This window comes from Oryzias latipes, chromosome 11 (assembly GCF_053564925.1).
Source record: "Oryzias latipes strain Hd-rR chromosome 11, Olatipes_Hd-rR_3.1".
NCBI lineage: Eukaryota > Metazoa > Chordata > Actinopteri > Beloniformes > Adrianichthyidae > Oryzias > Oryzias latipes.
Window position 1 is genome coordinate 29,818,467 of NC_136247.1, and position 26,314 is coordinate 29,844,780.

General features: G+C 45.6%; 1 long non-coding RNA gene across 1 annotated transcript; it reads right to left on the reverse strand.

The window, feature by feature from the left end:
• Positions 1 to 1,029: 1,029 nt before the first annotated feature.
• Positions 1,030 to 25,014, reverse strand: LOC144995476 (uncharacterized). The gene is made up of 6 exons (XR_013658996.1): positions 23,901 to 25,014; positions 17,055 to 17,160; positions 10,402 to 10,503; positions 2,800 to 5,639; positions 2,492 to 2,594; positions 1,030 to 2,210 (listed from the first exon to the last, which is right to left on the reverse strand). It is a non-coding gene; the product is annotated as an uncharacterized LOC144995476 (long non-coding RNA).
• Positions 25,015 to 26,314: the final 1,300 nt, after the last annotated feature.

The following is a 26,314-nucleotide window of genomic DNA, read 5'->3' on the forward strand; positions in this document are numbered from 1 at the left end:
ACTGGAAAGATCCGTTGGTCCGGATCCAATCCTGAACCTGGCCTTTGGTCTGGATTCAGACTGCCGTCAAGCACACTTCCCTCTTCCGGACCAAAGCTTGTAAACAAACCCACGTGTCTCTACCCATTGGTCATGAATTATGAGGGAGGGGCTAAGCAACCAGAGGCAGAACTAACGGAAGTCCTACGCTTTGCAGTCCTTGTCGGGATCGTTCACTGATTCAAACTTTATATTCCACTGAATGACCTTGAACGTCTGTGTCAACGTCTGGTTCTACTCCTTTTACTTTGGTCCGGTGGCGGCGTGCTGCAGGGCGGTTACTGAGGAGACGTCAGGTGTGAAGGTACGCTGATGAGCGTCCATGACCAAAACAGTGAGAGGCAACGTGGATCACGTTAAAGGGTGTTTTAACGAGACTGCAGTCATCCGTCCACATTTCAATGTGTGTCATGGATGTGGTGTCATGGCATTGTGACGTCACATCAGCGCCGGGGGCGTGCCGCGTAACGAGACACAGACAAGCATGGAAGAAGCGTCTTCAGCTGTGTTAAATTGAACAAATAAACAGCTGGACTCTTCTGTTGCTACATTCCTACTCTGTTTACATCACATGACCCCAGGCTACGGTGGCTGTTTTGGTCCAGTTTGGTCCGAGGACGGATTGTATTCAGACTGAGGAATCTCAGAACCGTCACAGAATAAGCAGACGACTGGATCCAAATGCAGAAAGTTTCATTAGCACAGCGGTGGTGCAGCGGAAGGGCGGTTGACCCATGATTGTAATATTGCAGGTTCGATTCCCGCCTTGCACACCCATGTGTCAAAGCATTCTTGGGCAAGACACTGAACCCCACTCTGCCTCTGGTGGGAGGTTGGCACCAGTGTGTGAATGTGTGTGTCTGTGTGTGTCTGTGTGTGTGTGTGTGTGTGTGTGTGTGTGTGTGTGTCAAAGCTAAATCACGGTCAGGAAAACAGGAGTTGATAACGACCATGGGAGCATCAGAGGAGGAACTACAGTAGTCAGGATCAGACGGCAGGCAAACAGGGTCAGGAAACAGAAGATCAGGTCAGGATGGAACGCTCAGTCATGCAGGCAGCCTGGCACAAACAAACAGTGAGGCTCAGTGCAGAGCTTCAGTGTAATGTGAGTGATGGCAAATGAAAGTCATGTGTGCAGCATCCAGAAACTGTGTGCTGAGGTTGCTGGGAGATGCAGTGCAGTTAGAACTCTGGAGACGGTTACCGACGGTGACCAGGGGGGGAGACAGAGCTCTGACTTCTGACAAGAACGAACCAAAGCTCATTCTGATTGGAAACGAACCGATACCACCTCAAAAGATGGGTCTGAGAGCGGTTCCTGGTTGGGTGTACTCAGACTGAAACTTTGTTCCGGATTATCGGGGTAAACAAACCGTTTCACTTAAAGCAACCCAAATGTGTTTAGTCTGAATCCACCCTAAGAATGAAGCCAGAAAGCTCTGGTAGCTCCTGATTTTGGGGGTTTTGGCATGATTCCGACAGGTTTTATGGAGGGAGGAGCCTGGCTACATTCATGTCAGAAAGTGGTGGGGATTGGAGGATTTATTCAATTAATATGAAAAGATGGCAGAAACAGAAGACAAGAACAATTCCTCTGAGAAACGTTAGTGAGACAAAATACAGAGAAGATCGGTTCTTCTAACAAACTTAGAGAGAAAAAGTCTCAGATTGATCATTTCCAACCAGTTTGTGTGAACTTTTCTGAATAGATAATCAAACTCGGTTCCATTATTATTGCATTTGGTTTCAGATGGAAAGCTGTTGGTGTGTTTCCGTCTTTAGGCTGGAAGATAACAGCTCTTCAAAGCAGACATGTTGGCTCTGGTTCATCCAATCAGAAAGCTTTCAGCATTTTCAGGCCTCGTCAGACTGTTGTTTCCCAGCTCAGTAGAACAAACGAAGGAGACGGTCAAACTGTTGTCACAGACACACAGCACTCACCTCTGAGTGAGCACGGAGTCGTACTGCAACTGTGATTATGCAAACCAGTCCCACTGCACAGAAAACCAGCCAGGGGTTCTTCAAAATGAATAAACAGTCTTAGATGAATGGAAATATGAATATGGATCAGAGTGGTCCTCTTTCTGCCTCATCAGCTGTTCTCTTTCTGCAGGAATGTTCCTTTTTCTCTGGGTTCTCTGCTGCGTTTGAGCCGGTCCTCCAAAAACCTGCTGTGAGCAGAAAAGAACATATTTGTGTTTGCTATGGTCTCTCCGGCCTGCATGTTCAAACTAAAAATGAGTGCTGGTTTTCAATAAAAGCCACTTTAAAAAGCCCTTTAGGAGCGTTCCAGCTGCAGATTCCTGCCTGAGGCAAAGCTTTGGGTAAAAATGTCAAATGAAACGAAAGGTTCAGCTGTCAGGAGGAACACCGGCTCTAAACGTCGGTCCTGACGTTTCCCATCAGGAATGCAGTGGTGGTTTGAATCCTTTTCACGTTGAGGAGGTCTTACATTTGACTTTGCTGACGGAGTCTGAGGGACCTTCTTGTTTGAGGACTCAGCTTTAGGTTTTGATCGCAGTCATTCCAGCTTCATCAGCTCCAGTGCAGTGTCCCTACACTCACATTCCGGCGGGATGACAAAAGGAGGTCATCATGAGGAATAAATGTTGGCAGAAAACAAAGAAACAAGTCAAAGTTCACAACAATTTTCTGTCTAAAACTGGAAAAATCTGATCAAAGATTTTCTGTAGAAAAACTTTTCTCCCATGAAATGTAATCAGAAATAATAAACCTTGGAATTAGTTTGATGTTTCTTACCGACAGATGCAGATGAAGTTCTTCAGATGTTCTTCATCTGTTTGAATCCCAGATTCTTTCTGAATCCACCCAACAGCTTTTTCCTGGAAAAGGTCTCAGCAGATGGACCAGAGTCTGGATCCTCTTAAGAATCCATTAAATACAGTCTTTTTACTCAGACTTTTCTTTAATGAACCGGGTTTTGTGTTTTAATTCAGAATAGAAGTGACTTGAAAAATCTAAACGTAGATGGAAAATGTCGCCAAACAGGCGGCAGTTAGAGCTGAAGTGGATTACTAAAAAGAGCCAGACCTCCCGTCACCGTGACGACTGGAGGAGGACGGCAGGTTAGGAACCAGGAGGAGCTAATTAGGGAGGCGCCACTGACAGGTGTCCAGTCAGACGCTTCCGCTGACAGCCAGCAGCAGCTCCAGCCCCCGCCACCAGACCTACCCCCAGCATGTCTGACACAGCGATGCCGCCGAGATGACAGCGCAGGACCACTTCCCTAGGTGGGATTTGGAAATTCAGGTCCTGAATGAGTTTCAAACGAGCCATAAAAAGGACCGTTCCTGCAGAAAGAGCCGGAAAGGAAAAGGAGCAGCGATGGGGGGAAGGGAAACATCCGTTCTGTGATTATCAGGATGTTTATTTGGTAATTCTATTGATTTCAAATGTTCACAGCAGAATGAAGCAAACGTTTGGTTCAGCGTCTGACTTTTGTGTTTCCCAGAAGTCTCTTCTCATATGAGACATTTGTCCCCTCAGCATGGTTGGACCTGATTTGGTTTTTGCTCCTTATGAACCTCACCGGTGAGTGGTTTGGCATAAAAGTGTCAAAGAAACATCCTGGTCTGACGGTCACCGTCTTTGACACGTCATCCAACATCAGTCCCAAACGTTGCTTCCATACATGTAAAGGCTTTGGCGTGTTATTTACGCCGCCTGTGCCGCCGTTTTCTCCACCTTTCATTAACGGACAAACGTCCAGCTGTTCTATGTGCCGAAGCAGCTTTCTGCATTCAAATCTTCCATTTGAACCTTTAGCTTGAACACTGTCTCATTAAAGAGTTTCACTGCAGAAGGCGTCTCTGGGACGGATGCAGCAGCGTGCAGCCAGCTCACCTGAGCAACTTTCCCTTTGAATACTCTTCAGAGGCGGCACAAACTAAAACAAAGCAGCGTTCCTCCCCGTTCTCAAAGGCTGCCCTCATGTCACACGTTCTATCTCCAACCACAGAAAAGAGGCTTTCAGCTCAACTTCTAATGTGAGGACAGCGGACGGACATCAGCGCGACACAAAAGCTCATCATCTGCAGGAAGGCCAAACAAATCAGGCTTGAACCAAACACCAGGGGTTCAGGAACCTCCGAGCTTCCAGGAAGCTTTCCGCTGATGCCAAATCCTAAGATCCAACGAGACTCCCCTGTGAAGGAGCTACAGCCGCTGTTTCTACCAACATGTATGACACACGTTATGTAATGTTCACAGATGGATCAGGAATGAACCACGTTAAAACCACAGAAGAAGGAATAAGCCACACAAAGAACACGTGAACCAACGTAGAACATGAACCGTGTGTGAATACTGTGCTGTTTATCTGCGATTCATTTCTGACTCGTGCATCAATTACGTCATTTGAACGTGACATGTGCGCCGTATACATGATTTAAAAGTTACACATCGGTGGTTCATGCGTGAAAAGTCTGTTGGGCAGACGTGAAAAGACACACATTTGCATCTCTCAAAAATTACACACAATTGTGTAAGATTTATGTAAAAATTGTGTATAAACTATGTAAAATACACATTAACTGGATCATTCTCAACCAACAAAACATTCTGAACAACTCAAAACCGGATTCACGTGAAGACCCGTCAGCTGAAACTCTATACGGACGTCTGCGCACATCGACGAACGACAAACACTAGAAACACGTATGAATGACGTGCATCACGCATGGATCACCATAGACCAACATTTCATACGTGGACGCAGTGGCTGGAAGACACGGCCTTTAATGTGGGGTTAAAATGGGCTGTAAGCTAGTGGGGGACATGTAAGCAGATGGATGATGGGAAATGGGGGCAGGCTTCCTCCGCATCAACAGTTTCTGATGAACTCCTGCCGCTCTGCAGGAACTATGACCAAGACAACAAAAAAAGTCTTTCCATTTTGGCTAAAAACGCCTTCGGCATCGTTAAAAGACTCTGATCAGAGGACGAACTTTAAACACAGTCGATGTTCAGGAACAGTCCACCGCAGACATGAATCAGCTGCAAACAGCTTCACCTGTTCAGGTATGCAGGTGAGAACACACAGATTCATACACAAACATTTCAAACCGTTTACCAGCTGATTTCAGCCCAACATAATGTTCCAAACAGACACACATTTTCACAAATTACCCCCCAAAAATGGAAGACTGTTTTTGTCTGGCTGTGTGATTAAAACGGTTTTTACATTTCAAAAAGCAAAGCTTTGGTTAGTCTGTTCTTATATTTAAATAGAGAAATCAAAGAAATGTGCTTTAGGAGATAAAAAAGCTCATGAGAAGACATGACATCTGTGAAAACACGCCAGGAGAAGAGCGAGCCTTCAAGATCACGTGTGAGCCAAAAGAGTGAACACAGAGCGCTCCCCGGACGCCAGCGATGGATGATGTAACCACTAGAAAGCGAGCTGCTGGCTTCAGTTAGCTGGAAGTCTTCTTCTCTGGTTTCTCCTGCCTCTGCACTCTTCCTCCTCCGACTCGGTGGACTTGGTGGATCATCGTCAGCCGTTCATTAAAGACAAAACTTTGGGGACCAGCAGACGCTCTAGCGGGCCCGTTCCCACCGCCATCTTCTTCATGATGTCACTGCCGGGGCAACAGGAAGACGCTTGTGACGGTTCAGCGTTGTCAAACGTAGGAAGAAAACAGAGGAAGAGTCCACATCAGCAGAGGAAGAGTCCACATCAGCGGAGGAAGAGTCCACATCAGCAGAGGAAGAGTCCACATCAGCGGAGGAAGAGTCCACATCAGCGGAGGAAGAGTCTACATCAGCAGAAGAAGAGTCCACATCAGCGGAGGAAGAGTCCACATCAGCGGAGGAAGAGTCCACATCAGCAGAGGAAGAGTCCACATCAGCGGAGGAAGAGTCCACATCAGCAGAGGAAGAGTCCACATCAGCGGAGGAAGAGTCCACATCAGCGGAGGAAGAGTCCACATCAGCGGAGGAAGAGTCCACATCAGCGGAGGAAGAGTCCACATCAGCGGAGGAAGAGTCCACATCAGCGGAGGAAGAGTCCACATCAGCGGAGGAAGAGTCCACATCAGCGGAGGAAGAGTCCACATCAGCAGAGGAAGAGTCCACATCAGCGGAGGAAGAGTCCACATCAGCAGAGGAAGAGTCCACATCAGCGGAGGAAGAGTCCACATCAGCGGAGGAAGAGTCCACATCAGCGGAGGAAGAGTCCACATCAGCGGAGGAAGAGTCCACATCAGCGGAGGAAGAGTCCACATCAGCGGAGGAAGAGTCCACATCAGCGGAGGAAGAGTCCACATCAGCGGAGGAAGAGTCCACATCAGCGGAGGAAGAGTCCACATCAGCAGAGGAAGAGTCCACATCAGCAGAGGAAGAGTCCACATCAGCGGAGGAAGAGTCCACATCAGCGGAGGAAGAGTCTACATCAGCAGAAGAAGAGTCCACATCAGCGGAGGAAGAGTCCACATCAGCGGAGGAAGAGTCCACATCAGCAGAGGAAGAGTCCACATCAGCGGAGGAAGAGTCCACATCAGCAGAGGAAGAGTCCACATCAGCGGAGGAAGAGTCCACATCAGCGGAGGAAGAGTCCACATCAGCGGAGGAAGAGTCCACATCAGCGGAGGAAGAGTCCACATCAGCGGAGGAAGAGTCCACATCAGCGGAGGAAGAGTCCACATCAGCGGAGGAAGAGTCCACATCAGCGGAGGAAGAGTCCACATCAGCGGAGGAAGAGTCCACATCAGCAGAGGAAGAGTCCACATCAGCAGAGGAAGAGTCCACATCAGCGGAGGAAGAGTCCACATCAGCAGAGGAAGAGTCCACATCAGCGGAGGAAGAGTCCACATCAGCGGAGGAAGAGTCCACATCAGCAGAGGAAGAGTCCACATCAGCGGAGGAAGAGTCCACATCAGCAGAGGAAGAGTCCACATCAACAGAGGAAGAGTCCACATCAGCAGAGGAAGAGTCCACATCAGCAGAGGAAGAGTCCACATCAGCGGAGGAAGAGTCTACATCAGCAGAGGAAGAGTCCACATCAGCAGAGGAAGAGTCCACATCAGCAGAGGAAGAGTCCACATCAGCAGAGGAAGAGTCCACATCAGCACATTTACGACTTTTTTTCATAAGTTTTTAGTTAAAGTGGAAGTGAGATTTCACAGCAACAGAGCAGCAAGTGAACGCCACACAGCACAGACCAACTAAACTCAATGAACAGGTGAGCTGAATGTTTATTGATGACGTTCCAAATGTCTGGAAGCTCATTTGTTTGATTTATGGTTTATTATTATTTTATTTAGGATCTCTGCAGCCGTTGATGAAGACGTTGGTGTCCCTGCAGATGTCCACTTCCATCCTTTCTTCCTCCAAAGACCAGGGGCCTCATTTATAAACGTTGCGTACGCACAAAAGAAGGCGTACGCCACTCTCTACGCAATAGTTGAGATTTATAAAAAGCAAACTTGACGGGAAAATGTGCGGTCCTTCAAGCTCTGACCCAGGCGTACGCACAAAAACGGGTGAAATGAGAAACGGCGACACCGTCGGCAGATGGAAGAAACACGTGAAAGTGAAAATGACAATACTGCCTCTCAGAAATAACATGAAGACTTCACAAAGCAAGACTGACAATTAACAGCTACACCAACACCCGTTTGATCGATCAGCAGTGAAACAAACAAAACAATCAAACGAAAATTACAACAGAAATTCAAATGAACACTTATTTGGAAAAAGAAAAGTGAAATATGTTCTGCAATATTGGCATGTTGTGCAATTCATCCTCATAAATAATATAAATAATATAGTTAACAGAACGAAATAATGTACAAAACTGAGATTCTCGTCAGTGTGTCCGTCTGGTGGAGCAGATATCAGTGTGGGCGTGCGGACGGACAGACGTACTAATTGTCCACTGGGGAAAGTTGTTTTCATATTAAAACATTTCTTCATAAGCTACAGAATTATGGTATTCATGCATATGCCTTTAGTTTGTTTTATTTTTGATAAAACAATGTATGGCGTATGTCTCAACCATTCAGAAAGCAACAAGAAATTACATTTGCTGATCAATTTCCCATTTCCACGTGGATTATTACCGACATCTGTAGCTTGTCAGATGTAATTAAATGGATGGAAATAAAATGCCCCATCACAATGCGTAATGACGCACAATGGCTGATCTTGCGCTCTTAGAAGATGTGGCAAATGGAAGAATTCGGAGTGAACGCATCTTTAGACAGCAAGAAGACTTGCTGGCAAACGAGGACGACTGGCTTATGAGCCGGTTCTGACTTCCTCCAGCCGTCCTGTTGGACCTCTGCGGGCTTTTGGGCCCGGCGTTACAGAGGAGCACTCGGAGGAACCACGCGTGTCACCCGGTGCATCTGGCGCTCCGGTCCCCCCGGCGCATGCATCTGGCGCTCCAGTGCCCCCCCCCCCCCGCCCCCCCCCCCCCCCCCCCCCGATGGAGCGCTGTAGCCTCACAACCTCGAATGGTTGTGAGGCTACAGCATTTACGGCGTCTGCCACCGTTTGCCGCTCACGTGCCTTTTTGGCATTAGTAATGCCCACACTGTGCCCTCCAAACAACACTTTTCTCCTCTTTTCCACCTCGCCAACGATAACTTCTACTTCACATTGAGTGAAGTTACGTTTTTTTGATTTCCTCTCTGTGTTTGCCATGGTTTCCCAATCAATGAATATTCATTTGTGGGCGTTTCACGGACTATTTATGGGCAACTATGGGCGTGTCATGAAGCCGCAAAAGCTGCGCTGCATTTAGAATTGGTTGTGATTTATTAAGGGAAAGATGCGTAGGATGTGCGTGCGCACGGTTTTATAAATCCCAATATTTCTTTGCGTACGCACGTCCCATGTTTCATCCGTACGCCATTTCTGACGCAAATCCTACGCAAAGTTTTATAAATGAGGCCCCAGATCTCTACGTCTGTGTGACGCTTCCGTCTGAGGAGGAGCAGCACTTTCTGGCATTTTTTCAATGTTCTTCTGCTAATATAACAGACTATTTTCATTCTTCTTTGTTGTTTTATGTTGAAACGGGACGTTTCCTCTGGAGGAGGGGGCGTATGGAACCCTACCTTCAGCTTTAGTGTTGTGAGCATGACAGGTTCATGACGTAAGGTGACAGATGAACTTCAGGGTTTGTGAATGAACAGGAGAATATAGGCTGCAGCGGTCCTCTGCACCCAAACGTGTCTCTGAGCTCCTTATTTTACAGATGACACTCCGCTTTACTGACACTGAACCCCGGAAAGACGGCTCCACTGACAATAATCTGATTTTGAGTCGCCAAAAGGTTCAGAATCTCTTTGTTTCTGAAACCAATCTGGAAATAAAGCTTCACAAAAGGCTCCACATGTTTCATCTTTGAGCTGGGCTCCCATAAACGGAAAACTTTGGTGTAGCAGCTTCAATCTATTTTGACTTTAATCTCGACATTTAGAATTTTGTTCCGGTAAGTGATGTTTTTGTGCCCGTGGCCCTAAAAGCCCGTCGTACACATCAGCCAATGAAGGAGGCAGATCTTTACATTAACATTCAGCTTCGTATAGATCTGTGTCGGAGACTTGGACTGGAACAGACCTGGACTAGAGACTCCGCCTTCTGGATTGTGGAGTATTATTCATTTTATACTTCTATTATTTTTGTCAGCTTTCATATTTTTAGTTTGTTTTTTGTTACACTTTGACAGAAACGTCAGAAAAGTGAACAATTTAATGTGATCAAAAATCAAAGGCTGGATTTCTGAAACTTTCCATGAAAACAGCACATCATCCCGTTTATTTACAGTATTTACTGGATGTACCTTCTGAACTATTTCCTTTCATTTACGGAGTAAATACTGAAGTTATTCTGGTGGTTTGGATCCATGGAGCTGTTGGAAGCAGAGCTTCTGAAGGTTCATTAACGTGTTTCCTCCATGAGGCTCCAACAGCTTCAGTGACATGTTGATGTCAACGTGATGATGTCACACTGTACATCACTGACCGCAGGCGTTCGGGGGGGGGGCGACTTCATGATCCGGAGTCTAATTCAGAGCAGCATCTTTGTGGAGAAACGTGCTCACTGACCCAAAGACTCAAACCAACAACCAGCCCATCCTCAATCCTCTGACTGCCTTTGATCCAATTATGCAGCATGAAACAACAAAAGTCGCCCGAGAGCGCCGTCCTAGAAAACAACGTACGGCTTCTTCTGAGGACACGAAACTGTCCGCTCACGTTAAACGTTTTCTGAGGAAACACCGTGAGAGTCAGAACAGGACTAAACATCCAGAATAAAGTCATAGACGCTGCTTCAACTCCTGTGAAAAGCCAAACATCAATGCAGTCATGAAGTTATGCCTATAGGACATACAGAACACTGGATGGGGCAGAAAGGAAGGGGTGGAGCCAAACTGGACGCCGTCTCTAGAGTAGGATGGTCAACTGAGAGTTTTTTGTTAAGTCCTCCCACTGTCTGTAAAAGAAACAAACACAAATATTTCTCAGATATCACACAAAAATTAGCTCTATTAAAGTCAAAATACTTATTTAGAAAAAATGTTGTCAGAAATATCAAATATATCAATATACATCTAACAGAATTTCAAAGCCGTGTTTTTTTTATTTAGGATTTTCTTTCTGAAGCAAAGTACAACTATTTTGGAATTTGCTCCCACCTAAAGCCAGCCCCTAGTGGCCATTTAAGGAACTGCTCCATGTGTCTGGTTTCAGATTCAGGAGCAGAATGTGAGGCTTTTGGTGCAAACTAGGTCACCACCTTAAATTGGTTAATGAGCCTTAAGGTGGACATGTGTTCCTACCCACTGACCAGGTTTTTAAGCCTTAAGGGGGCGACACCGAGTCCGCCAACAGAAGAGGGTTAAAGGTAGCTAGACCTCTGCTATAAACGCAGACAAGAGCTGCACAAAAGACGACAATATTCTCCTTAAGATTAGAAGGATGCTGCTTGAGGACTGAAGTCAAACTAAATCCTCTCAGCTTTTCACCTGATGATCATTTCAACATTTTTACCCAGAAGTCAATGCACTTTGCTGCAAGCCACAGTTAGTTTGGTCAACCTGTTTGTCTGTCACACAGTTGTGTACAAAGGCAGTGTTGATCACACATAAACACACACACAAACCTTGCACACTGGTGTGTAGTTGCTCTAAAAATGCACTTTTTGCTCTGCTGCACAACAGCTGCTGCTGCACGGCAGACAAAGTGGGTCAGTACACACTCATGCTGCCTGCAGATGACACACGCAATGACACGCACGCACACACACGTGGGATCAGGATCTTCTTCATGTGTCTCTTCAGCTTCTGAAAAACTCACTAACACACGTGTGTGTGCTGATCCCGATGAGGGTTTCTGCTTCATCTGCTTCGGCGGGAGAGGTGATGAAGAGGAGGGCAGGAGAATGGAAGAAACAGGAAGTGCATTAAATAGAAAGAGAAAAAAGAAAAGATGTGCACAGGCGTGTTGAGGATAGAAGTTTAGAAGAGGAAAAGGAGTGAAGGGTGGATGAAAGAGGATGAAAGAGAAGGGTGGAAAAAGAAACAGGTGAAGAGGATGAAGGCAAAGGAAAGTGGATGAAACATAAAGAAGGAAAGGTGAAGAGCTAAGAGGAAAGGAAAAAGGAAGTCAGAAAAGAGGGAGGTAAAAAGGAGGAGAGGTGGTATAAAAGAAGTAGAACAAGAAAAGAGAAGCAAAGAAAAATGAAGCTGAGAAAAAAGCAAAAGATGACAAAACGAGACTGAATAAAAACAGACTAAAGAGCAGAAAAATCACTGTGTGTGTGTGTGTGTCCAATGAGCTTCCTGATTAACTTATCATTGTGTAACTAAAACAGCTGACGGCAGTTTCAGTTTGTAATGAGATCAGAGTCGCCCGCCGGCGTCTGAACGTGCTGATTGGTTTACTGGACCACAACAATCCGTGTTGCATCATCTAAACATTCACGCACAAAAACACAGTTGTGTATTGATCAAAGAGAGTTTGTGCTTTGAGAAGTCACTGGAGGAAAACAAGCGCACCAGTCAGTACCCCCCCCCCCACCCAAAAGACACAACTGGGCAACGGAGAGGCAAGTATGATGACACCACACACAACACACACACATGCTGTCAGAGACACACAAAGGCACAACTAAAGCACTTCATCCTGAAACATCCATAAGTTACATTGTTTGGCACAGATCCACAACATCTAGATCTTTTTGGTCTTTAACAAACACCATCCGATTCAGATCAAACACAAAGTCTACACTGACGGGTCAGAACCCAACAAGAACCCCAAAACTTCACACAAAGCCACATTCTGGGTCAGGTCCTAAAACGGAACCAACTTGACTCAAATCTGCGTCTACAGACCTACACAACAACTGAACACTACACAAAGAAACACTTTCTACTGCTTGAGCTGCACACAATGAGTCACCAACACATCAGTTCAGCGCCATTACAGATTAACCACAGATTACGGTCACTGAAATAATCAGATGAAAACTTGAGAAAAATCTCATTAAATGTGAAAATGTCTATTTTGTATTGGTCCTAAAGGTCAAACTGATGTTTACATGTCATACTATGAAAGAACTGGGCTCAGAAAATGTGTTGAACAGGCCTTTAGGCAGAAGCAGGCCGTCATGGGAATTAGCTGGCAATAACAACACTGAGCCAGTTTCAACCAAACTACCATTATTAGAAATCTGTTTCAGGTTAAGTTTGTGGTTTTTTATTTATTCTTCTGAGGTTCAATCTCACATGAAAAGTTATAAACAGAAAAAGCACTTTTAACGTCCAAAGGCTCTTAGATTCACAGACCACGTTTTTAAAGAGGCTTTTCTAGGTCAGAGATGACTGGTGTTCTGTTGAAAATGACATTTCCAGGATTTTCTGTCCCTTTAGATCTACAGCCAGGTGACGACACCTGGACAGCTGCTGAGGAGACTGACCAATTAGAAGACCCTCGTCTTCTTTTCTTCAGCTCTTTTTGTCATTCTTTCAATATATTTCTTTTACCTTGTGCAATAACCGATTATATGGTTATCCTGTGCAATTTTTTGGAAATGGATGTGTGTATATTGACTTCATAGTTTTTCGTTTGTCTTTATATATCGCTCTTTTTACCAGGGGGGTATTCCAGAAGGCCCGTTTAAACTAGCCTGACTTTAAGCCTGAACTCTGGCTGAAATCCGCCTGAACTTGTTTACTCTGGGTATGTCGGTTCCAAAAGACCGGATATGAGTTAGCATGATTACGCTCCACTTGGTAACCCTGGGTTAATGCACGTGCACAGCAGGCACATACAGACATTCTCAATGGATCACTGATTTACAGAGTCACCATGGAAACGCGTGGTGAAAAAAAGAGAGCACTATACTTCAGTGAGACGGAGTTTGAGATTAATGACGGCGTATGAAGATTATACGTCCATCAAAAAAGTAACACTGCTGCATCATCAGCAAAAGAAAGAGTTTCTGCTTGGAGAAAAAGAACAAAGTAAACACACGAGTTTCTGATCTTTTTCCTTGTGACGCATATATATATATATATAACTTATCCAATTTTGCCACCTTAAATGAAATACTTCTATTGGTAACAAGTAATTGAGTCAAATTTAATCAACCTAATTTCCTACGTCTATAAAACTCAATAATTGTTTATACAACTCAAATTTATGTATTTATCTAACTAAATGTCATATTACTCCAATTCAATTAATATTTTTTCCATCTTAATTAATTGTATTTCCTGAACTCTCATATGTCTAAGTATGAGCCGGCAGATATGCTCATTTTTATAACAATAAAAAGAACGGGGGAAAAATGCACAATGCTTACCAATTCATTCAAGAATTTTCCATCATTGCCATTACAGATAACACCAGTAGGGTTTGGTATATAAACTCCTCATCCTCTCCTTCACTCTTACTGATGGTGCAAAGACATAAACACAGTAGGACTAAACAACTCAGCAAAACACAGCACAACACAGTAAAACAGCTAAACAACTAAAGACATTTGGTCAAAAAGCCACACTTAAACCCAAATCCATCCAGACAGGCAAAGGGAATGGTATCCCACAATCCCTTGCAGTGCCGATCTAACAGCAGCACCAAAGTCACACCTACTTAATTGAATTAATGTGAATGAAAGGAAAATAATTGTCTGAAAACTACGTGTTATTTTTAAGGTGACTTAACAAAAAAATGATTTATTTTAACTGAAGCAAATAATGAAGTTATATCAAAGTAAAAAGTTTATCTTTCCAACATCCATGTGGTCTTATCAGCCTCTCACGGTGGAAAAAGTATTATCTGAGCTTCTTCATCCACTAAATCATCTTCAAATGGACACGCCATGCTGCTTCACCTCTCTGAAAACAAACTAACCTTCAACTAAACCTGCTCCAGACCAGGTTATGTTCAGAGCATGAGTTGCTACGGCAACTTGACCTACCCTGAAAGATACCTCCATTTCTGGAACCGAAAGCTGAGGTTATCAACTTCCTTAGCCTCAAACTTATCGTGGGAGCTAGCAGAACCTGCTTTCTGGAATACCCCCCTGGCATGTTTACCAGCATGTCTACCAGCATGTCTACAGGCATGTTGACAGTTTAGGATCAAACCGTTTTTCTTCTGTTTTCTTGGTTCTACTCATGCAGTTGTCAGGTGTACCTCCCCTCACAGTCACATCAGATGTAAGTTAACCGCCCACAGCACCTTTTTTGGGTTTATCTGGCAGGTGGCAACCCATGTTTAAGGTGCGTGCCCACCACCTACTGGGTGACTCAGAGTGGGGGACAAATTCACAACAAAATCAACGATATCCATTAGAGCAAACCCCTACATCCTCAAACGGTATCTAACCAGTTCATTGGTTCTTTCATTCCCTCCTAACAGGTCCTGTTAGAACTCAGTCAAGCCTTCCACAGCCGTCTTTGTTGATGGGCAGCATCTTCAGTGAATTAGCATCTCTGGTTTCCTCGTCATCCCGTCAGTTCCTGGTTTTCTTCTGCTTGGAGTTTGTGTATTATTTGAAGCTCCTGTCCTTGGGTGTTCTGTCCTGCCTTTTAGGTCTTTCACCACCAGTTTGTGATATTATTATGTCACTGGACATCAAAAGCAGACGCCTCACATGTCTGCTTTCTTAAAGGCAGATGTTCCGTTTGTTTCTTTGTTCTTTTGTCCTTTTTTGTAGCACATACCAATAATCCTGTTCAACCCAGTGTTCATGTGACCACAGCCAAGCTGACCTAGATTTGGTTTAGTTAAATATCCATTTTAATTACCATCGGGAAGTTCCTTTGACCCGAGTCAACAGTCCAGTACTCACCAGAACCGGGTTATTTGTTCTTCCCTCTGGTGTTTTATAAAGGATGGCCAGCAGAGTCATCATCACCCCCCCGAATGCTGTGAAGATAATTGTTCCCAACTCCACCCCTGAATGTCCCCATTGATGAAAGACCTAATGAAAGCAGGTGAAGATGCTGAACTGTCACTGAAGGACACGGAGTTCAGGAGGCTGTGGATGTTTCTGCTGATGAAAGTGCTTTTCTCAGTCCTCCATCTGGGTCTCACTTCACTCTGAGTCACTTTGAACGTCTCCCACGCTTTCTACCACCTCAACAAGAGGTGAGAATTGATCTAAGTGGTGGAACATCCAAGTTTGAATCAACAAACCTGTTTGATAAAGCTGCAAACCGCCGTTCTCTCCCTCATTGCTTCTTCAGTGAAGCTCTAGTTGTTCTGATTGATTTCATGATCAAATCATCTTTGCATTTGGCGTCTGTGTGTGAAAATGAGCGTTGGTGAAGGAGGGATTACGCCGTGATCTTGGCTGACATTGATCAGCCCGCTCTAATTGGGAGCATCTAGCCGTGTAATTGATTCTGCTGCACTTCACAACCAGATGAATTTAGAAACTAGACCAACTCTCAACGACCCGAACCAACCGAAACACGACTCCACCAAGCTGTTCCAGTCAGAGGTAGACATATTTCTGAGAACACAGAACGTTCTGCATGTGCATTCAAACCCAGAGGAACCACATTGTGCTGCTGTTGGAGACTAGAAATGATTTTAGCATTTAGAGTCGATCCATCATTTCTAGTGTTGTTTTCTGTACATCGTGGTTCTCTATGCTCCGATATCACCAAGGAAAAGAAATGCTGTCCAGCCAACAGATGACATCACATTCCAACATAAACCTTCCACAAAGTACTTTGTGTCGCACTAGATAACAAAGTCAAACTTCTTTTAACTTCAAACTGCAGGGAGACAGAACCAAGAACCTAAAAGGTTCTGCTGGGTTTTAGTTAACGACATCCTGGTCTTTGGGATTTGAAAGATTCTGCTGAATGTTTCAAAGTGCCAGCGTTCCTACCTGCTCCGCACTTCTAGTGAAAATGCTGGACGTGCACGGTGGTGATGGGCTGAAGCTGCTTATCAGGAGGCCGCCATCTTTACACACCTGGTCAATTTGAATGAAAAATGACCTGAGCAGACGCTAAGGACACTGGCAGGTCAGCACAAAGCTGAGGAAATGGGATTCATGCAGGAGCCAGCTTCAGTGCGTGTGTGTGTGTGTGTTTGTGTGTGTGTGTGTGTGTTTACCTGTCTGTGTGTGTGTTTACCTGTGTGTGTGTGTTCATCTGTGTGTGTGGATTAGTCACGCTCTTCTTCCTCTGCAGTGCACACACACATGCACATGCACACACATCCACACATAGCGTCATCTGTGTCCAGTTGTGTAACCAGAGGAATAAAACAGAAAATATTAGAAAAACAGGAACGAGGAAAAACCAGAAGCAAAGGAACGGAGAGGAAGATGAGGATGGGAAGAACAGGGGTATATTATAGAGATGGAGAGGGGGGTGAAGAAAGGGAACAGGGATGGGGAGGGAAAGTGTGGGAGAATGATATTAAACACCAGGGAGCTAAGCGAGCACATTCACCTGCCCACTCTTCCCTTCATTCTCTCCTCTCTTCATCTTCTTCATCATCTGCTTCCTTCCTCACCTCCTACTCTCCTAATTAGCTCCAAATTCTCTTGCATACTGTTCATCTTCCTCCTCTTCATCGCTGTCTCTCTGAGCTCTGACCAAGAAGAACAAATCCGGTTGACCTTAATGAACAAATGAAGAGAGGAGGGGAGTGATAGCATCCAGGGAACCTGAAAAAGCTGGATCAGCAGTTGTTTCCTCTCCTTCTCTGTTTTTCTCTTTAGAAAGAAGGTCGACTTGTTCAAACATCTCTGCTTTGTTTAGTAAAGAGCTGTTCAAAACGCTCCATCCTAATGTCTGTGATAGACAGGACCACAGAAGGAGATGGTTAGAGGTTAACGCGTGGAGATGGTTAGAGGTTAACGGGTGGAGATGGTTAGAGGTTAATGGGTGGAGATGGTTAGAGGTTAATGGGTGGAGATGGTTAGAGGTTAACGGGTGGAGATGGTTAGAGGTTAACGGGTGGAGATGGTTAGAGGTTAATGGGTGGAGATGGTTAGAGGTTAACGGGTGGAGATGGTTAAAGGTTAACGGGTGGAGATGGTTAGAGGTTAATGGGTGGAGGTAGGTGGAGATGTTAAGAGGTTAACGGGTGGAGATGGTTAGAGGTTAATGGGTGGAGATGGTTAGAGGTTAATGGGTGGAGGTAGGTGGAGATGTTTAGAGGTTAACGGGTGGAGATGTTTAGAGGTTAACGGGTGGAGATGGTTAGAGGTTAATGGGTGTAGATGGTTAGAGGTTAATGGGTGGAGGTAGGTGGAGATGTTTAGAGGTTAACGGGTGGAGATGGTTAGAGGTTAATGGGTGGAGGTAGGTGGAGATGTTTAGAGGTTAACGGGTGGACATGGTTAGAGGTTAATGGGTGGAGATGGTTAGAGGTTAACAGGTGGAGATGGTTAGAGGTTAATGGGTGGAGATGGTTAGAGGATAATGGGTGGAGGTAGGTGGAGATGTTTAGAGGTCAACGGGTGGAGATGGTTAGAGGTTAACGGGTGGAGATGGTTAGAGGTTAACGGGTGGAGATGATTAGAGGTTAATGGGTGGAGATGGTTAGAGGTTAATGGGTGGAGGTAGGTGGAGATGTTTAGAGGTTAACGGGTGGAGATGTTTAGAGGTTAACGGGTGGAAATGGTTAGAGGTTAACGGGTGGAGATGGTTAGAGGTTAATGGGTGGAGATGGTTAGAGGTTAACGGGTGGAGATGGTTAGATGTCAACGGGTGGAGATGGTTAGAGGTTAACGGGTGGAGATGGTTAGAGGTTAACGGGTGGAGATGGTTAGAGGTTAATGGGTGGAGATGGTTAGAGGTTAATGGGTGGAGGTAGGTGGAGATAGGTGGAGATGGGTGGAGATGGTTAGAGGTTAATGGGTGGAGGTAGGTGGAGATAGGTGGAGATGGTTAGAGGTTAACGGGTGGAGATGGTTAGAGGTTAACGGGTGGAGATGGTTAGAGGTTAATGGGTGGAGGTAGGTGGAGATGTTTAGAGGTTAACGGGTGGAGATGGTTAGAGGTTAATGGGTGGAGATGGTTAGAGGTTAACAGGTGTATATGGTTAGAGGTTAATGGGTGGAGATGGTTAGAGGTTAACGGGTGGAGATGGTTAAAGGTTAACGGGTGGAGATGGTTAGAGGTTAATGGGTGGAGTTAGGTGGAGATGTTTAGAGGTTAACGGGTGGACATGGTTAGAGGTTAATGGGTGGAGATGGTTAGAGGTAAACAGGTGGAGATGGTTAGAGGTTAATGGGTGGAGATGGTTAGAGGATAATGGGTGGAGGTAGGTGGAGATGTTTAGAGGTCAACGGGTGGAGATGGTTAGAGGTTAACGGGTGGAGATGGTTAGAGGTTAACGGGTGGAGATGATTAGAGGTTAATGGGTGGAGATGGTTAGAGGTTAATGGGTGGAGGTAGGTGGAGATGTTTAGAGGTTAACGGGTGGAGATGTTTAGAGGTTAACGGGTGGAGATGGTTAGAGGTTAACGGGTGGAGATGGTTAGAGGTTAATGGGTGGAGATGGTTAGAGGTTAACGGGTGGAGATGGTTAGATGTCAACGGGTGGAGATGGTTAGAGGTTAACGGGTGGAGATGGTTAGAGGTTAACGGGTGGAGATGGTTAGAGGTTAATGGGTGGAGGTAGGTGGAGATAGGTGGAGATGGGTGGAGATAGTTAGAGGTTAATGGGTGGAGGTAGGTGGAGATGTTTAGAGGTTAACGGGTGGACATGGTTAGAGGTTAATGGGTGGAGATGGTTAGAGGTTAACAGGTGGAGATGGTTAGAGGTTAATGGGTGGAGATGGTTAGAGGATAATGGGTGGAGGTAGGTGGAGATGTTTAGAGGTCAACGGGTGGAGATGGTTAGAGGTTAACGGGTGGAGATGGTTAGAGGTTAACGGGTGGAGATGATTAGAGGTTAATGGGTGGAGATGGTTAGAGGTTAATGGGTGGAGGTAGGTGGAGATGTTTAGAGGTTAACGGGTGGAGATGTTTAGAGGTTAACGGGTGGAGATGGTTAGAGGTTAACGGGTGGAGATGGTTAGAGGTTAACGGGTGGAGATGGTTAGATGTCAACGGGTGGAGATGGTTAGAGGTTAACGGGTGGAGATGTTTAGAGGTTAACGGGTGGAGATGGTTAGAGGTTAACGGGTGGAGATGGTTAGAGGTTAACGGGTGGAGATGGTTAGAGGTTAACGGGTGGAGATGATTAGAGGTTAATGGGTGGAGATGGTTAGAGGTTAATGGGTGGAGGTAGGTGGAGATAGGTGGAGATGGGTGGAGATGGTTAGAGGTTAATGGGTGGAGGTAGGTGGAGATAGGTGGAGATGGTTAGAGGTTAACGGGTGGAGATGGTTAGAGGTTAACGGGTGGAGATGGTTAGAGGTTAATGGGTGGAGGTAGGTGGAGATGTTTAGAGGTTAACGGGTGGAGATGGTTAGAGGTTAATGGGTGGAGATGGTTAGAGGTTAACAGGTGGAGATGGTTAGAGGTTAATGGGTGGAGATGGTTAGAGGTTAACGGGTGGAGATGGTTAAAGGTTAACGGGTGGAGATGGTTAGAGGTTAATGGGTGGAGGTAGGTGGAGATGTTTAGAGGTTAACGGGTGGACATGGTTAGAGGTTAATGGGTGGAGATGGTTAGAGGTTAACAGGTGGAGATGGTTAGAGGTTAATGGGTGGAGATGGTTAGAGGATAATGGGTGGAGGTAGGTGGAGATGTTTAGAGGTCAACGGGTGGAGATGGTTAGAGGTTAACGGGTGGAGATGGTTAGAGGTTAACGGGTGGAGATGGTTAGAGGTTAATGGGTGGAGGTAGGTGGAGATGTTTAGAGGTTAACGGGTGGAGATGGTTAGAGGTTAACGGGTGGAGATGGTTAGAGGTTAACGGGTGGAGATGGTTAGAGGTTAATGGGTGGAGATGGTTAGAGGTTAACGGGTGGAGATGGTTAGATGTCAACGGGTGGAGATGGTTAGAGGTTAACGGGTGGAGATGGTTAGAGGTTAACGGGTGGACATGGTTAGAGGTTAATGGGTGGAGATGGTTAGAGGTTAACAGGTGGAGATGGTTAGAGGTTAATGGGTGGAGATGGTTAGAGGATAATGGGTGGAGGTAGGTGGAGATGTTTAGAGGTCAACGGGTGGAGATGGTTAGAGGTTAACGGGTGGAAATGGTTAGAGGTTAACGGGTGGAGATGATTAGAGGTTAATGGGTGGAGATGGTTAGAGGTTAATGGGTGGAGGTAGGTGGAGATGTTTAGAGGTTAACGGGTGGAGATGTTTAGAGGTTAACGGGTGGAGATGGTTAGAGGTTAACGGGTGGAGATGGTTAGAGGTTAATGGGTGGAGATGGTTAGAGGTTAACGGGTGGAGATGGTTAGATGTCAACGGGTGGAGATGGTTAGAGGTTAACGGGTGGAGATGTTTAGAGGTTAACGGGTGGAGATGGTTAGAGGTTAACGGGTGGAGATGGTTAGAGGTTAACGGGTGGAGATGGTTAGAGGTTAACGGGTGGAGATGATTAGAGGTTAATGGGTGGAGATGGTTAGAGGTTAATGGGTGGAGGTAGGTGGAGATAGGTGGAGATGGGTGGAGATGGTTAGAGGTTAATGGGTGGAGGTAGGTGGAGATAGGTGGAGATGGTTAGAGGTTAACGGGTGGAGATGGTTAGAGGTTAACGGGTGGAGATGGTTAGAGGTTAATGGGTGGAGGTAGGTGGAGATGTTTAGAGGTTAACGGGTGGAGATGGTTAGAGGTTAATGGGTGGAGATGGTTAGAGGTTAACAGGTGGAGATGGTTAGAGGTTAATGGGTGGAGATGGTTAGAGGTTAACGGGTGGAGATGGTTAAAGGTTAACGGGTGGAGATGGTTAGAGGTTAATGGGTGGAGGTAGGTGGAGATGTTTAGAGGTTAACGGGTGGACATGGTTAGAGGTTAATGGGTGGAGATGGTTAGAGGTTAACAGGTGGAGATGGTTAGAGGTTAATGGGTGGAGATGGTTAGAGGATAATGGGTGGAGGTAGGTGGAGATGTTTAGAGGTCAACGGGTGGAGATGGTTAGAGGTTAACGGGTGGAGATGGTTAGAGGTTAACGGGTGGAGATGATTAGAGGTTAATGGGTGGAGATGGTTAGAGGTTAATGGGTGGAGGTAGGTGGAGATGTTTAGAGGTTAACGGGTGGAGATGTTTAGAGGTTAACGGGTGGAGATGGTTAGAGGTTAACGGGTGGAGATGGTTAGAGGTTAATGGGTGGAGATGGTTAGAGGTTAACGGGTGGAGATGGTTAGATGTCAACGGTTGGAGATGGTTAGAGGTTAACGGGTGGAGATGGTTAGAGGTTAACGGGTGGAGATGGTTAGAGGTTAATGGGTGGAGATGGTTAGAGGTTAATGGGTGGAGGTAGGTGGAGATAGGTGGAGATGGGTGGAGATGGTTAGAGGTTAATGGGTGGAGGTAGGTGGAGATAGGTGGAGATGGTTAGAGGTTAACGGGTGGAGATGGTTAGAGGTTAACGGGTGGAAATGGTTAGATGTCAACGGGTGGAGATGGTTAGAGGTTAACGGGTGGAGATGGTTAGAGGTTAACGGGTGGAGATGGTTAGATGTCAACGGGTGGAGATGGTTAGATGTCAACGGGTGGAGATGGTTAGAGGTTAATGGGTGGAGATGGTTAGAGGTTAATGGGTGGAGGTAGGTGGAGATAGGTGGAGATGGGTGGAGACTGGTGGAGATGGTTAGAGGTTAATGGGTGGAGGTAGGTGGAGATAGGTGGAGATGGTTAGAGGTTAACGGGTGGAGATGGTTAGAGGTTAACGGGTGAAGATGGTTAGAGGTTAACGGGTGGAGATGGTTAGAGGTTAACGGGTGGAGATGGTTAGAGGTTAACGGGTGGAGATGGTTAGAGGTTAACGGGTGGAGATGGTTAGAGGTTAACGGGTGAAGATGGTTAGAGTTTAACGGGTGGAGATGGTTAGAGGTTAACGGGTGGAGATGGTTAGAGGTTAACGGGTGGAGATGGTTAGAGTTTCCAATTCTGCCAAATGAAAAACATTTGCTGGAGTTCAGTGAAGGCAGCAGATGAAATCAGAAAAAGGCCCAAATAAAGTTCTGACCCTCAGATCCTCTTCATATGTTTTAAAAAAAGTCAGATATAGAAGCAAAAAGGCAGTATGCCTCCTTGAGCTAAAGTTTTTCCAAACGCCAATACGTCGACTCAACCTAAATCTGTTTGCGTCAGAGCTTTACGTAGTCTAGAGTTGGATTTCTTGGTTTACGTGTTGGTAAATTTGGTTGGAGTGTCAGGACCAGGTCTTGAGGACCAACAAATTATGACCAACCCAGGAGTAAGAACTTCAGAGTTTATTTGAGGACCAGAGCAGGCGGGATGATGGCTGAAACTTGACACCAGAGGGCGCTGAGGCAGACTTGTGGGTTATGAGGAATGAGAGGAGGGGAACGTAGCAGTGTCCAGAGCCAGTCTTGGAATGAGGAAGTCCGTGAACAGAGTTTGTAGATGAGGAAGGTCTTAGTGCTTGGTATCTTGAGAGAGGACTTGGAAATGAGTAAATGGAGGTCGGAGGCAGGTAAGTTGATTGTTGAAAACTTTGGGGCAGGCAGGCGGGCAGGCAGGCAGGCGGGCGGGCGGGCAAGCAGAGAGCGTGGAGCTAAAGGCAGGCTTGCAGACAGACTGAAACCACAGAGCATGAGTGAGCTGGGAATCAGGCAGAAGACTTGACGTTCCAGCAGTGAGTGGAGCTGCATGGCAGCAATATATACTCAGGTGCACAGGTGGAGTGAATCAGAGGTGACGAGCAGCAGCTGCGGGGCGGGGCCATGTCATGACATGGAGAGAATCAATGATGGGGAGATTTTAACTCATAATTTAAGAATGCATCTTTTCATCGCATACAACCTGTTTTTATGTGAAAGCTCCTCCTGAACATCCTCCATTCAGAAGCAGCAGGATAAGTCTGTTTCTGCTCCTCCACCCGCAGGATTCAGCATCTCTGCTGTCAGCATTTTGTCTTTCATTATTCACTTACCCCCCCCCCCTCTCTCTCCATATCCATCTCACCACTTTCTTCTCTTTTAGATATTTTATCTTCCGTTTGTCTTTTTAACATTCAAGGAACAAAAAAATCCTTCAGTGGCTTAGTGTGTCGTTGTGTGTGTGTGTCCATTTGTGTGTAGTGATGTTGTGACAAAGTAGCGTCACAGGTTGCAGGACAGAGCCTGAACATGAGCCTTAGTTTGTTTGTTTTTTTCTTCTCTCCCAGCCCAGTAACAGTTTATAGTTTTGTGGGACAAATCATTCACATTTCATGTTTTGTTTAATTCTAAGGGTGCACACTTGGTTTTAAACAGAATCTCACTCACCATCAAAGTTTTCCTCCACCAACAGCCAAACCAGAGCAATGGACACATCAGCATTTATATCCACAGGAAACAGGAAGTGACTTCACATGTCAGAATTGTTTTTTTTGCTTTGTTCCCCTTCCTGTCTAATTGATTTTGTTTCAAACCTATTTCTGTATTTGAACTGTTTTTTCTGTTAAATATCTGTAAGTTTGGAATTATGTTGATGAATCTTCTAGTAAGTTGGTTTAAAGAATCGTTTGGATAATTAGCCTGTGGGAGGGGCTATGTCTTTATAAGGGGTGACCTTTTCTAAGTTGGGGAAAAGAGCAGTCTTGGTTGCAGTGGTGGCAACAAGCTCTTCCAGAATCAGCTGAATACTTTGTCTGATTATTTTTTTTTTTTGGGATCAACAAAATCCCATTTCTGAAATTTTGAGTCTGCTGGCTTGGCCATCTTATTTCCAAGTTATTTATTTTTTATGCTGCTGAGAAGAACCCCGTCACAGATGTAAAGGCAAACAATTCCTGACCGACAAAGCCTGTCAGAGACACACAAACACGCAAACATGCTCTGCAGATTGTTGGAGAAAAAGAAATGAAACCGGTTTGGAAGGAACACAGGAGGAAAGGAATGGATGCAGAAAAAATTCAGAGGATGGAAGAAAGAGAAGAAACGGAGGAAAGAAGCTTTTCCGGGGAAAAGTCTGAGCTCAGAGGCGTTAAACTCAAAAATATTAAAAACCAACCAAATGGATTTGAAGTTAACTGAGAGCCAGGAAATGACCGTCCTGACTGGAAACTTTAATGAGGAAATTAACAAAGAACAGATTTCATTGGTCAGAACATTATAGCTTTCTATTGTCCTTCTCATGAAAACGTTTTCCACTAAAACAACACAAAAATAAGATAATAACAACAGAAATGTGTCTAGCAGCAAAAAGAAACAGAGAAAGGAAGTAAAAGTTCAGTTTGTCACTTTGTGATCCTTAAAAAGGACAAAGTTTGTAAAAGAATTTACAGAGAAAAAGATTCAAAGTCAGGAAAATCTGCTGTTTTTGCAGCTTTTCTGGACTCATTTTGAAGTGATGCTGTCTGAACAGCTGACCGCGCTCACCTGTTGTGGTCATGTGATGCGCCGCGTCGTCAGCCTCTGGTGATTGTTCTACAGAGTATTTGGGCTTCAGCTGGAGGGAGGGGGGAACCATCGGGGGGGTCTGCAGCCACATTTGGAGGGAAACGTATCCTCACCACAATGCAAACAGGAGCCCATTTCCAGATGGGGGGTGAGAAAGGTTTTCTACTCTCTAACACGATTAAACAGAAACTTAGTGTGAAAAGAACCTGAGGAGGAGGAGGAGTGGGAGCCTCCAGGAGGAGTGGAGGCCACATGTTCTCTGAGCTGCTGCTCCTCAGGTTGGACCTTCTGTTTACTGAGAATCAGAATCACTTTATTGGCCAAGTACAGCGCATGTACAGTCTTCAGTTGTGCTCTCGTGCAAACTAGCAAGGTATAGAAAGTGTGAGGGGTAAGACAACAAAAGGATAAATAATAAAAGAAGGTAGATGTAAGGTAGCTGTATGAATAAATAAACATAACTAAATAAAGAAATAAAATAAAAAAGTCAAAAATGCTGCAGCTTTAGTTCCAGTTTGACAGTTTCTGTGGTCGTTCAGTGTCCTTGAGTGGTCCAGAGTCAGGAGTTCATCAGAGTGACGGCTCGGGGGAAGTAGCTGTCTTTGTGGCGAGTGGTTTTGGTGTGCATCGTCCTAAAGCGCCGCCATGGGGGGGGGGCTGAAAAGGCAGTGACCAGGATGCGAGGGGTCTTTTACGATCCTGCCAGCCCACTTCCTGCCTCTGGATCGGTACAGGTCCTGAATGGGGGGAAGGCTAGAACCAATAATCCTCTCAGCAGATCTGATGATTCTCTGTAGTCTGTTTCTGTCGTGTCTGGTAGCTGAACCAAACCAGACCGTGATGGATGTGGTCAGGACAGACTGGATTATTGCAGTGTAGAAAATGGTCAGCAGCTCCTGAGGCAGGTTGAACTTCTTCAGTCGTCACAGGAAGTACAACCTCTGCTGAGCCTTTTTCCGGACCAGGTCAATGTGAGCGGTCCACTTAAGGTCCCGTGAGATGGTGGACCCCAGGAACCTGTGTGAGTCTGTTGAGGGGACAGTGCTGTTGAGAATTGTGAGGGGGGGGGAGTGGTAGGGGGGTTCCTCCTGAAGTCCACTGTCATCTCCACTGTTTTGAGTGGGTTCAGCTCCAGGTGGTTCTGGCTGCTCCAGAGGACTAGCCGCTCCACTTCTCCTCTGTATGCAGACTCCTCACCGTCCCGGATGAGCCCAATGACTGTGGTGTCGTCTGCAAACTTCAAGAGTTTCACAGGGGGGGGCTCCTGATCTGCAGTCATTGGTGTAGAGGGAGAAGAG